The 14,147-nt window shown below is 41.4% G+C and overlaps 1 protein-coding gene across 1 annotated transcript in view; it reads left to right on the top strand.

Annotated features, from left to right (window-relative positions):
* Positions 1–14,147, top strand: part of ZZEF1 (zinc finger ZZ-type and EF-hand domain containing 1) — a 113,438-nt gene that overhangs the window by 918 nt on the left and 98,373 nt on the right.

The following is a 14,147-nucleotide window of genomic DNA, read 5'->3' as shown; positions in this document are numbered from 1 at the left end:
GGTGCTTTCAGGCTGTTCGCGACCAGAGCGGCTACAAATTGCTTTAACTTTGCATAGAAATGTGGAAAGCCTAGACTAGACCTTGCTCTGAAAAACGGAACGAGACCAGATGTTGTAATGCAGACGGTTGTGCAGTTGCCGGACGCTGGATCCACCGCTCCCTGGAGCTTTCTTATCAGGCTCCAGAACAGCTTAAGGGAAGGGAGGCACAGTGATCCAGGGAGTGCCGGAGAACCCATTGTTTTTTTATTGGCCAGGGGGGTTGTACCGAGCACCTTTTGAATCCAGTGTGGGCGCCTAACGAATGTGGGAGGAGAATAACATACCTTGGAAAAACACATTCTAAAAGCCATTCTCATCAGGCAAAAACTAGCGTTTCCAAGTACACATTTGATTTTAGATCTCTGAAGAACCATATTTTAGACTAATTTAAACCTTCATCGAGCCTAAAACTTACAGGCAGATACCAGATTTCCCGTGAATACTTGTAATTATAGTTTTTGGCATAATTACCAATGTCACCTCTATTAAATTATTAACAGCCAGTCGATATGGCAACAAAATATTTTCCTTGGAGAGGACCTAAGGAATTATGTGTACTGAACACTTCATTTTAGAGTTAAGAAGAGAACTTGGATTGTTACTAAAAGAGATCTGACCCAGGGTCACCCAGTAAATCATTGGCAAAACTGAAGACTGCTACTCGTGTCTCTCGATTTTTGTTGGTCTTATCTCCATTACCTCCTTCTTGGGACTCTATTTTATTTAACTCCACAATGTTATAACAAAAAGGTGCTTAATTTTTGAAATAAATAAGCCATGTAGGCTGTCAGTGAAGTAAGTGTGAGTACCTAAAGCAGTAAATTGACAGCTACTTGTAATGCCATAAAAAAGTGATCCAAAGGCTTGTAAAATATTTTAAGAATGTTTTCCTGTACTTGGCCAGATTCAGATAATATGGTTTGTATGTTTTTTTATATTTTCCTTTAAAAAAGACCTGTAAGTCATCCCAACTCTTGAAAATGTTGGTCATAATAGTGAGTGAGGGTTTTCTTTTCTTTTTTTCAATTACAGGTAACATTCAATGTTATATTGTATTAGTTTCAGGTGTACAGCTAGTGGTTAGATAGTCTTATATTTTACAAAGCATTTTGATATTTCAAGTATCTTCTTGGCACCATACATAATTATTACAATGTTACTGACTATATTCCCTATGCTATTCTGTAACTACCAATCTGTACTTCTTAATCTCTTCACCTTTTTCACTCAGTCCCCCAACCCACCTTCCCTCTGGCAACCATCAGTCTGTTCTCTATCTGTGAGTCTGTTTCAGTTTTGTTTGTTCATTTATTCTGTTCTTTAGGTTTCACATATAAGTAATATATTATATGGTGTTTGTCTTTCTCTAACTTACTTCACTTAGTATAATACCCTCCAGGTACATCCACGCTGTCACAAATGGTAAGATTTCATTCTTTTTTATGGTCAAGGAATATTTCATTGTATATAGTATCACAGCTCTTTTATCCACTAGTCTATTGATGGGCACTTGGGTTGCTCCCATATCTTGGCTATTATAAATAATGCTGCAGTTGAACATAGGGTTGCATATATTCTTTCGAATTAGTATTTTGGATTTCTTTGGATGTATACCCAAAAGTGCAATTGGTGGATCATAAGGCAGTTTCATTTTTTTCTTTTTTTCTTTTTTGAACGCAGTTTCATTTTTTTTCTTAAAATATATTTTTTTATTGATTTCAGAGAGGAAGGGAGGGGGAGAGAGAGAGACATCAATGATGAAAATCATTGATCAGCTGCCTCCTGCACGCCCCCTACTGGGGATTGAGCCCGCAACCGGGGCATGTGCTCTTGACCAGAATCAAACCCGGGACCCTTCAGTTTGCAGGCCGACGTTCTATCCACTGAGCCAAACTGGCTAGGGCTCATTTTTAATTTTTTGAGGAACTTCTGTACTGTTTTCCATAGTGGCTGCACCAATCTGCATTCCCACCAATAGTGCACAAGGGTTCCCTTTTCTCCACATCCTTGCCAACACTTGTTATTTGTTGATTTATTGATGATAGCCATTCTGACAGGTGTGAAGAGATACCTTATTGTGGTTTTAATTTGCATTTCTCTGATGATTAGTGACATTGAGCATCTTTTCATATGTCTATTGGCCACCTGTATATCCTCTTTGGAGAAGTGTCTATTCAGGTCCTCTGCCCATTTCTTAATGGGGTTGTTTGTTTTGGTGTTGAGTTGTAGGAGTTCTTTATAAATTTTGGATATATATATATATATATATATATATATACACACACACACATACACACACACACACATATTCCCTTATCAGACATATCATTGTTGAATATCTTCTCCCATTCAGTAGGTTGTCTTTTTGTTTTGTTGCTGGTTTCCTGTATTGTGTGAAAACTTTTTAGTTTGATGTAGTCCCATTCGCTTATTTTTTCTTTTGTTTCCCTTGTCTGAGGGAATACATTAGAAAAAAATATTGGTGCCGAAACCGGTTTGGCTCAGTGGATAGAGCGTCGGCCTGCGGACTGAAAGGTCCCAGGTTCGATTCCGGTCAAGGGCATGTACCTGGGTTGCGGGCACATCCCCAGTGGGAGATGTGCAGGAGGCAGCTGGTCGATGTTTCTCTCTCATCGATGTTTCTAACTCTCTGTCTCTCTCCCTTCCTCTCTGTAAAAAATCAATAAAAAAATATATTTAAAATAAATCAAAAACAAACAGAAAAAAATATTGGTAAGAGAAAGGCGTGGGTTTACTTTTGAGCTCTCTACTTTGTTCTATTAATCTATGGGTCTGTTTTTATGCTAGTACCAGGATGTTTTGATTACTATAACCTTGTAATATAGTTTGACATCAGATAGCATGATATTTTCAACTTTGTTCTTCTTTTTCAAAATTGCTGTTCCATTTTTTTAAAAACTCCAAGAATATCCATAATTCTTTCCACTCTAGTCCTAGGTACATTATAAGAAAATGAAGCTGTGTAAGAAAGAGCTGTGTGGATCTGTTGAAGGATTTGACACATTTCAGAATTGTCCAAGAGAGAGAGTAGAGAAATAGTGTTTACATTGTGAGATTGTTAGACAGGAATAGAACTACAGGTGAAGTTTACAGGAGTCCTGTAATGTAAGGCCAGGAAGTACTCAAGGTGTGGTCCAGAAATTATGCAAGGGCTATGACATTATTCATTTGTTTATTGAACAAATATTTGTTGGGCATATACTGAGTGCCAAACACTTGGATGACAGTGGGCAAAGCAGATACTTGTCCTTAAAGAGTATATAATACCGAAAGAGATTCACATTAACCCAGCAATTATAGGCATGGTGAGGATTACCCAAGGGAAGGTGTAAGGGAAAAATAGCAAGAATATTTAACCTCATCTAAGGAGTCAAGGAAGACTTACCTGAGAGAGTAACATTTCAGCTCAGATTTGAAGATGAAAGCAGACGGTGCAGAAGGTGTTAGCAGTGTTCCAGGCAGTGGGAATCACATGCATGACTCCAGAGTCCAGAGAATGGAGAATATGGCAGAATGGTATCATATATTAGGGTTAGGTAAAACTGCCTCAGGGGCAGAAAACCCAGTGCAACAGTGCTTTAAACAGTAAAGAAGCTTCTTATGTAAAAGTCCAGGTTTGGCAGTTTCACAGCTATTGGACCTGGCTCTATCCATCTTGTGCTGTCATCCTCCACCAGACACTTTCTACCTAGTGATCCAAGTGACTCCTTCAGCTTTTAGTTTCCACATTCCAACCAGCAGGAAAGGGAAAGGGCCATACTTCTTCTCTTAAGGGCATGGCTTATATCCCATTGACCCAAATCCAGCCACATAGCTGCAAGGGAGGCTGGGAAAGATCCTTATTCCTTTCCCACATATTTAGCTAAAACTCAGAATTTAATTACTGAGGAAGAAAATAGGTATTGGGTTATAATAGCAGTCTTTTATTCATGTGGCTAGATCCAAACTGTGGCTCGCAAGCCACATGCGGCTCTTTGGCCCCTTGAGTGTGGCTCTTCCTAAGCCTTAGGAGTACCCTAATTAAGTTAATAACAATGTACCTACCTATAGAGTTTAAGTTTAAAAAATTTGGCTCTCAAAAGAAATTTCAATCGTTGTACTGTTGATATTTGGCTCTGTTGACTAATGAGTTTGCCGACCACTGGGCTAGATCATAGAATGCAGCAGGAGGAGAACAAGGTTAGAGAAGTAGGCAGGGACCAGATTGTGGGAGTTTTTTGCATCCTCGTTAAATAGGAGTTTGGAAACAGAGGAGTTTTAAATAAAGTGCCATGCTAGTTGTGGGTGCCTTGTGGGAGAACCAGAGTGGGGTCAGAGTGGACCTAAGCAGATCAGTTAGGAGGCGATTATGGCAGATTTGGGTGGGAGAGTTGGGGCCTAGGTTGTTACTACAATTTCATGACTCTCACTGGTTAGCACTGGTTATTTGAAGAGAGTGGTTCTGACTCAAAGTGAAGGCTTAGCCAAAGTTTAAACACTTAATGATTGGGTCCTGGCCGGGTGGCTCAGCCTGTTGGAGCGTCGTCTCCATACACTAAAAGGTTGCGGGTTCGATTCCCAATCAGAGCATATACTTAGGTTGCAGGTTCAATTCCTGGTCAGTGTGCATAGGGGAGGCAACCGATATTGATGTCTCTCTCTCTCCCTCTCCCTCCCTCCCTCCCTTCCTCTCTTTCTACAAGCAATAAAACATAGCTTCCAGTGAGGATCAAAATTATTAATAATAATAATAATAATAATACCTAGTGATTGGGATCATCTCATTGTGGTTGGTTGTCCTGTCTATAAATAAGGGAGTATTATATTAGTAATATAAAAATAAGTAAATATAAGCCATGCATTTGATTCTCTGCTTTAAAAACAAGTCTGTCTTTTGACTTAAGTACACATTTCTGTGTCTTAGTTAATTCCGCAAGTAAGCTTATGAAAATGTATTGTGATATTCTAATAAAAGTTTAAGGATTTTTGTGAAATAATAAAATATAGTAGCAACTAAAATGATGAATTATTTCTCTTCATTCAGTTTATAAGAGCTAGCACCATAGAGCAGGTTATCATTAGTGTACATTATTTACTATTAAATAGCTAAAAGTTTCCAAGGTTTACATGTTGGTGTTTTTTCTTGGCCACTAATTTGCATTGCTCTCCATGTCCACACAGCTGTCTTGCCTTCACGTTTCTGACCATAATTGCTTAAGGTGGTGTTCTAAAGGAGTTGCTGTATGGCCCAGAGTCTGAGATGTTATCATTTTATAGTACAACACACCTTTCTTTTCTCATGGTGGGTGTGGTCCGTGGAGAAATACTCTGGTTTGCTCACAGGAAGCAATATTTAATTGACTCATATGTAGAAGAGAAATAGAGTTAAAATTAAATTCTTATTTGACATCAGAGATTAGAGATTAGATATTTGTGCTCTTAATATTATATGCTTCCAGAAAATCATGTAGAGCAGAAAAAAGTGCTCAACACAGGCTGATAGCAGATGGCTTTAAGGTAGGAATTTAATATGAATAGGTCTTATTTTATTAATTTGTCATATTAGTTTTGGTGCCTACTTTGTGAAATTCATTGGATTGTAAACCCTGATGGAAGGACCATTTTAATTCATTTATTTATTGTCTTAGCACAGTCCTGGTGCATAGCCAGCACTCAGTAAGTGTTTCCACCCATAGTGCCCTCAGTTTCATTTAAGAGATTGAATATGGTTCAGTCTTCATCTCCAAACTTGTATTTTATATTCAATCTGCAACTTTTTTTTATCTTTAAATTCTTTATTGGTTAAGGTATTACAAATGTGTCCTCATCCCCCCCATTAACTCCCATCTTCCCCACCCCCCACTCATGCTCTCCTCCCCCTATTGTCCATGTCCATTGGTTTGGCTTATATGCATGCATACAAGTCCTTTGGTTGACCTCTTCCCCTTACCCCCACCCTCCCTTACTTTCCCTCTGGGGATTAATAGTCTGATCGCTGTTTCTCTGTCTTGGGATCTGTCCCTGTTCATCAGTCTATGTTGTTCTCTATATTCCACAAATGAGTGAGATCATGTGGTATTTATCTTTCTCTGACTGGCTTATTTCACTTAGCATAATGCTGTCCAGGTCCATCCATGCTGTTGCAAATGGCAAGAGTTCCTTCTTTTTTACCGCAGCGTAGTATTCCATTGTGTAGATGTACCAGTTTTTTAATCCACTCATCTGCTGATGGGCACTTAGGCTGTTTCCAAATCTTAGCTATGGTGAATTGTGCTGCTATGAACATAGGGGTGCATATATCCTTTCTGATTGGTGTTTCTGGTTTCTTGGGATATATTCCTAGAAGTGGGATCACTGGGTCAAATGGGAGTTCCATTTTTAGTTTTTTGAGGTAGCTCCATACTGTTCTCCACAGTGGCTGCACCAGTCTTCATTCCCACCAGCAGTGCAGAAGGGTTCCTTTTTCTCTACATCCTCTCCAACACTTGTTGTTTGTTGATTTGTTGATGATAGCCATTCTGACAGGTGTGAGATGATACCGCATTGTCATTTTGATTTGCATCTCTCATATAATTAGTGACTTTGAGCATGTTTTCATATGTCTTTCGGCCTTCTGTATGTACTCTTTCGAAAAGTGTCTATCTAGGTCCGTTGCCCATTTTTTGATTGGATTGTTTATCTTCCTATTGTTAAGTTTCATGAGTTCCCTGTAAATGTTGGAGATTAAACCCTTATCGGTGATATCATTGGCAAATATGTTCTCCCATGCAGTGGGTCTTCTTGTTGTTTTGTTGATGGTTTCCTTTGCTGTGCAAAAGCTTTTTATTTTGATGTAGTCCCATTTGTTTATTTTCTCTTTAGTTTCCATTGCCTTAGGAGCATTATCAGAGAAGAAATTCCTTCGGCATATGTTCAATCTGCAACCTTTTAATAAGATATTTCTTGCCCTGGCTGGTGTTGCTCAATGGTTGGAGTGTAGGCCCACAAAGGGATGGGTTGCAGGTTCAGTCCCCCACCCCAGTCAGGGGGCGTGCAGGAGGCAACCAATCGATATGTCTCTCTCCTCTCTCTCTCTCTCTCCACCCCACCCCCATTTCTCTCTCCTCCCTTTCCTCTTCCTCTCTCCCTCCCTCTCGCTTTCTCTTTCTCTCCCTCCCTTTCACTTTCTCTAAAAATCAATGGAAAAAATATTCTCGGGTGAGGATTAACAATAATAATAATAATAAAAAAAAGAGGCCGGCTGCATAGCCCAGTGGTTGAGTGTCAACTTATGAACCAGGAGGTCACAGTTTGATTCCAGGTTATGGCACATGCCCGGTTGCAAGCTCGATCCCCAGTGTGGGATGTGCAGGAGGCAGTCAGTTCAATGATCCTATCTCATCATTGGTGTTTCTCTCTCTCCCTCTCCCTTCCTCTCTGAAATCAATAAAAATATATTTTTAAAAAAGATATTTCTTGATGTTGGAGGAAACAGATATTAGTGAAAAATTTAAAAGGCTCTTAGTCACTATTGGGTTTAGAGGAAATTTGGAGAACAATACTATTTTGGTGTTACCATGTTGGAAGTATTAATCAACTAATTTAAAATGGCTCTGAGCCCCAGAACCATGCAAATATAATACAGTTGTAATTCTCTAGCCCTTCAAGACACAGAGTGTGAGAGACGTGTATATGCACCATAAAGATGAAGCAGGCTACCAGCATGGCTTATCCTCAGCTCGCAGCCCACGGGGGCTCCCCACTTCCTGAGGGATCCTCTGAATGAGCGGGAGCCCACAGGCTGGCCTATTCCCCTGTCTGACCTCATCTATCTCTGTCTCCTGCACAAGTCCTGTGCTCTAGCCAGTGGGATACCTTCCTTGTCCTGTGTGTGGACCTTGCTTTTCTCAGTTCTTCAAGATTCCCTGTCTTGGTACTGTCACCTGACCAGGACCAAGCCTTTCTTGTGGCGGGATTCAGATGGCTTCTGTATAATGGAGTTTCCAGCCCCACCCTTTAGGCTTTTTGTTTTCTCTTCTGTACAGGTCACTTGGCACTTAGAGCACACTGTCTGGTTGTCTGGTCCTGTTCTGCAGCGAGGCTCTGAGTCCCCCCTAGCCAGGAGCCTGTAATATCCAATACACAGGAAGTCTTCAGTGAGTGATGGCCATTACGGGTGATGCGGCAGTTTAGAAGAGAAAGATCTTGGGGGTGATTTTGGCTCTGAGTGCTTTGCTGTGAGGAGGTTGATGGTATTGGCTTCTTGTGGAGCAATTCATGATCCAAGAGAGCTGTGGAGGAAAGGTCATATCTCTTTTGCCTTTACGTGATTTCCAAAATGCCACTTCATCATGTACTGTCTTGTTTTAGAAACTTCAGTGTCAAATGTTAGTCTAACATTTAAGTCTTTCCATGCTTATCTCCCAGTGCTCTTTAAGCATCTAGGTCCATTCACTGCTTCCCATACATGTGGGCATTTTGTCCTTTGTTCTCTTTCTCTTCCCTTTTGTCCATCCTAAGCCCTTTCCACTTTCAAGCACTATAGAGAAGCCCTGGCCGAATAGCTCAGTTGGTTAGAGCATCATCCCTATGTACTAAGGTTGTGGGTTTGATCGTGGTCAGCAAACATACAAGAATCAACCAATGAATGCATAGATAAGTGGAACAACAAAATCGATGTCACTCTCTGTTCTCTCTCTCTCTCTCTTTCTCTCTCTTTCTCTCTCAAATAAATTAGCTCTAGCTGGTTTGGCTCAGTGGATAGAGCGTCGGCCTGTGGACTGAAGAGTCCTGGGTTCGATTCCGGTCAAGGGCACATGCCTGGGTTGCAGGCTTGAGCCCCAGTAGGAGGCGTGCAGCAGGCAGCCAATCAATGATTCTCTCTCATCATTGATGTTTCTATCTCTCTCTACCTCCCCCTTCCTCTCTGAAATAAATAAAAATATATTTAAAAATCCTATATAATAAAAGGGTAATATGCAAATTGACCCTAACAGCAGAACAACGGAATGACTGGTCACTATGACACACACTGACCACCAGGGGGCAGATGCTCAATGCAGGAGCTGGCCCCTGGCGGTCAGTACGCTCCCACAGGGGGAGCTCTGCTCAGCCACAAGCCAGGCTGATGGCTGCCAGTACAGCAGTGGTGGTGGGAGCCTCTCCCGCCTCCTCAGCAGTGCTAAGGATGTCCGACTGCAGCTTAGGCCTGCTCTCTGCTGGCAAGTGGACATCCCCCAAGGGTTGCCGGGCTGCTAGAGGGATGTCTGACTGCCAGCTTAGGCCCAATCCCCCCAGGGAGCGGGCCTAAACCAGCAGGTGGTCATCCCCCGAGGGGTCCCAGACTGGGAGAGGGCACAGGCCGGGCTGAGGACCACCCCCCCGCCAAGTGCACAAATTTTTGTGCACCGGGCCTCTAGTAAATAAATAAGCAAACAAACAAATAAGCTAAAACAATGTTTTAAAAAAAGGACCACAGAGAAGCATTTAATAGTAGAATGGAGTTTGAGAAAGGCTTCACCAAACCAAAGCTTGAGAGGCTGGAAGAATTTTCCAGGCAAAGGAAGAAAGGTACAGCATGTGCTGTACCTTCTTAGGTGAGAGAGAACATGGTAGATCGGAGGGATGATACTTGTTTGGCACCTAATCTAGAGTCTGAGTTGGCTGGGACCTTAGTAACCATTGCATGCAACCTGTCTCTCTTCCCCCATAAAGGGATTCCCTTCTGTAATATCCTGGACACCTGTAGTTAGCCTATTAATGGTATCCGCGAGTTTGCTGCTTTATAAGTCTACCTATTTTACTGTTCTTTAGACTGAGCTTGAGAATTGGGCCCTGGAGTCAGCCTGCTTGTGGACAAATCCTAGTTCCACCCTCAAGCCATGTGACCTTGATCGACTTATATGACCACTTCTTGTTTCAGTTGCCTCACCCATAAAACGAACATAATAATACTATCTACCTTACCTAGTTGATGTGAGGATTATGAATTAGTTCATGTGAAGCACCTAGAACAGTGCCTGGCACATGCTTAATGCTCAATAAATGTTGCTGTCAGTAGTGTTATTTTTCAATATTTTTGTTTTACACTAGATTGTTTACTCCTTCTATGTGAGAGTCCTTTTACTATTTCACTTAGACATGGGATGTGAAACAGTCTTACAGATGAGTGAACTAGGCCTTAAATGGATAGTGGTCCTCTCAGTCAATAAGTAGCAGAACTGGGACCAGATCCAGGTCTTTGGACTTCTGATGGAGCGTGTTTCTCCCAAGTTGAACTAGCGTGCAGCCTATGCTCACTGCATTGCATTCTGCTGGTCTGGGCACACAATTCTGGTCTCTGATGATTTTGGCACATTTTCATCTATGTACCATGGTCTTGATCTCAGTAGTGGTCAAGGAGGTTCAATAGGAATGGCCTATGTCCTGTCTCATGCTGCCCTCAGACCAAGGCAAATGGATGCAAATCTGCAGTCAGCCAGCCCACTCTTCCATTTCTTCTCTACAGAGCAATAACGGCTTCTAGCTAGATTGTAACAACAGCTCTCTGCGGTTTACTAGGCATAGTCTTCTTTGCTAAGTCTTTGGATCCTCACGATAAGCTATGAAGAAAGGTAGGGTGGAAAGAGGAATTGAGATTTAGAGAGGCCCAGAGTCTTGTCCCAGGTCTCAGAATAAGCAGTAAATCTGACATCATACTCTAATCCAGATTTCCTTTTAGTCTGACTGTGTTTATATTCTTTGAGTTTTTAGGTTTAGGTTATATCCATTTTATTCCCACTGTAGACTATGAGACTTTAGTTGTCTTTCACCTTCCTGTCCTTGTCTATACCTGCACATCTCTTGTCCTCCCTTGTTTCAGTTTTTTTAGATCACTCTTGATATGTTCATTATTATAGAAATTTTATTCATAGCTTGGCCGTGTAGTATTCCATGTTTACGTTTCCTTTATTAGACATTTTCTTTGGCGTTAACCATTAAATTGGTACTTTTCTTTTACTTAATATTTTTGTCTTTTACCATTAATTTAACCCCAGATTTTCTAAATCTCTTCTCACACAAACATTCAATATGTTCAGTTACATGGGTATTCTATCAGTTCATGTTCTCAAAGCCTGTTTCCTAGTGCCTTCTGATCTGCTTCAATCTACTGGTAAACTTGGTATTCTCTAGGTCTCCTGTGCAGGTAGCATCTGAGAATCTCCATTATCTGGGGATTCATTTTCTCTTGGTCGGATCCCATTCTTCCTCTTTCTTGGTGTATTCCTTCAAATGGCCACATCCTCATCTACTAGCTTTCTGAACAAGGGAGTGTTAAGTAGTTCTTTTTTGTGTAGGAATGTTTTTATTCTCTTGCACAGTTGATGGTATTGGGCTGAGTATGACTTCTGGGTTAGGAGAGTCCCTGAGAATGTTGAAGGTCCTGCTCCCCTTGCCTTCTGGCTTCCAGTGTAACTGCTGAATCAGTCCCATTCTGATTCTTAGCCTTTTACTTGGAACTGCATCTTCTCCTGGAGGTAGGGACTTCTCTTTCTCTCAGTGTTATGAAATTTCATTATGATGTGCTTTAATTAGTCTCAGAACTCTTGTCCCTTGTATGGGGAAATTATCTTGAACTATAACAATTATGATTTCCTCCTCTCTGTTTTCTGTGTACCCTTTTTCTGGAGCTCATTATTTGGATGTTGGATGTCCTGGATTGATTTTTCTTCTTTTCTTTTTCAGTTTCCATCATTTTGTCTTTTTTACTCTACTTTTGGGGCACTTTAGTTAACTCTGTCTTCCAGCCTAATAAGGATTGTCTTCCAAAATCTGTCAATATTTTTATTTTGCCTTGATATTTTAATTTTCAAGAGCTTTAAAATTTTTCTGAATAGCCTGTTTTTAATATTAGTATTTTGTTATTTCATGGTTGTAATATCCTTTTTTTATTAGTGGTTGTGGTGGCTACACAGAATATACTAAAACTCACTGTATTAAACCTCAATAAAGCTGGCATTAAAAATATCTTTTAAAATATTTCTCTGAAGATATTAATGATAGTCCTTTTCTTCTCCTTGAATAGTCCTTTCTTTCTCCAAGTTGTTTTTTCTGTTTCATATTAATCACTTCCTCAAATGTCTAGTGGTCCTGGGCTGTCTACTCATTTAAAAGTGGGGGACTAAAGGTACCCCGCGCTCCTCTCAGAGTGGCACAAACAGAGCCACTCTGCTCCACTGCGGGATTGCCCCTCCACCATCCGAGGAGTTCACTGCAACCTACACACATGCAGAACACCTACGTGGCCTCACCCCTGGTTTCTGATGGAAAAAAGGATGGATGGTGCCCCTAAGGAGCCTGACTCAGGTTCATAGGCCAGGCGAGGGGTGGGTAATCTGCTGTTTGCAAGCTTGTTCTATGAGGATTTTAAGAGTTTATTTGAGCTAAAATGACAACATATGCCAGAGAGCAAGATCTCAAATGAACTCCCCCAAAATAGCTATTTTAAAATGCAGAAACCTGGCAGACACTATCTTAACCAAGTCATTAAAAGTAACTTCAATGGTAATGGAACAAATCAACTCCTGATACTATGTACCAAGAAGATCACAGGGTCACTTCTGTGGTACTCCTGCTAAGAATGCATAACCTAATCTAATCATGAGGAAGCATCACACAGCCCAAGTTGAGAAATGCTCTACAAAACAACTGGCTTGTAACTCTCGTCCTTTTGGTGTGTAGCTTCCAAACTAACTCAGGCTCTTTGATTTGGTCTAATCAGAAAAGAATAGGATATCTTCTATCCTTTAGAACATTATACCTAGACTAGAGGCCCGGTGCATGACATTCGTGCACTGGGGGATGTAGGGGTCCCTCAGCCCGACCTGCACCCTCTCCAATCTGGGAGCCCTCAGGGGAGCCCTCTCCAATCCAGGAGTTTCTGTCTTTCTTTGCAGTCATATGAGCGAATTGTCTGAGACCCCAACGCAGTTTGGTTTGTTGCTCACAGAATAATAGAGGCAATTTTTTTCTTTGCTTCATTGGTGGAGATTTCCTGGAAGTTTTAGGATATCTTCCCTTCAATTTTTCCTAGACACTCTGATTATACTTATGTCTCTCACCTTTGCTTTCCCTCCATCCCCTACCGCAACAGTAACTTGCTCCAGGCTCACTTTGTTCTAGTGTCTAGGACAGTGATGGCGAACCTATGACACGTGTGTCAGAGGTGACACGCGAACTCATTTTTTTGCTTGATTTTTCTTTGTTAAATGGCATTTAAATATATAAAATAAATATCAAAAATATAAGACTTTGTTTTACTATGGTTGCAAATATCAAAAAAGTTCTATATGTGACACGGCACCAGAGTTAAGTTAGGGTTTTTCAAAATGCTGACACGCCGAGCTCAAAAGGTTCGCCATCACTGGCCGAGGAGATCCATCTGCCACCAGAACTATGATTCCCAGCATTCCTGGTGCTCTCTGCGCTCTGGGCTTCCGCTTCCAGTCCTGGGGCTGCCACCAGAACTACTATTCCCAGAATTCCTGGTGCTCCCCGCGCTCTTGGTTTTCCCTTCCTGCTCTGTCTCCGTCCCACGGCCTCCCACTCTGCCAAGTCCTCCAAGCCACCAGCTCTTCCTCTCTGCTCTCCGTCTGGCGGCTTCGGGAGCCAAGTTCTCCAAGCCCCTCCACTCTCCGCCAGCTCTCCCGCTCTGCTCTCTGCCTGGTGCCTGTGCATGCAAATTAACCCGCCATCTTTGTCAGGTTAATTTGCATACCCACGCCTGATTGGCTGGTGAGCGTAGTGGAGGGATGGTCAATTTACATGTTTCTCTTTTATTATATAGGATTAGTAAAGTCTTTAACCCTACTAACTTTTTGGATAATCTTGTCACCTTGAGTAGAGGCAAAAAGAATGCCGAGAACCTTCTCACATTTTGCTTCTAATCTCTGTCCCCCATCCTGCATTTATGTCCTTGGTTTTTGGACCCCAATTCAAGGGGTTGTACATGTCCCTATTACACATTGCATTGTTCAGAGGTCTGTGATGGAATAGGGGTATTTGTATTAGTTTGAAACCTCAGTAGGACATTTTTCGTATTTCATGAAGGAGAAAAAATAAGGAAAAGGAGCAGGAGTTTTAAGGAA

This window comes from Myotis lucifugus, unplaced genomic scaffold (genome assembly GCF_000147115.1).
Source record: "Myotis lucifugus unplaced genomic scaffold, Myoluc2.0 scaffold_657, whole genome shotgun sequence".
NCBI lineage: Eukaryota > Metazoa > Chordata > Mammalia > Chiroptera > Vespertilionidae > Myotis > Myotis lucifugus.
The sequence above is the reverse complement of the archived record's forward strand: the minus strand, read 5'-3'. Positions and strand labels throughout refer to the sequence as shown.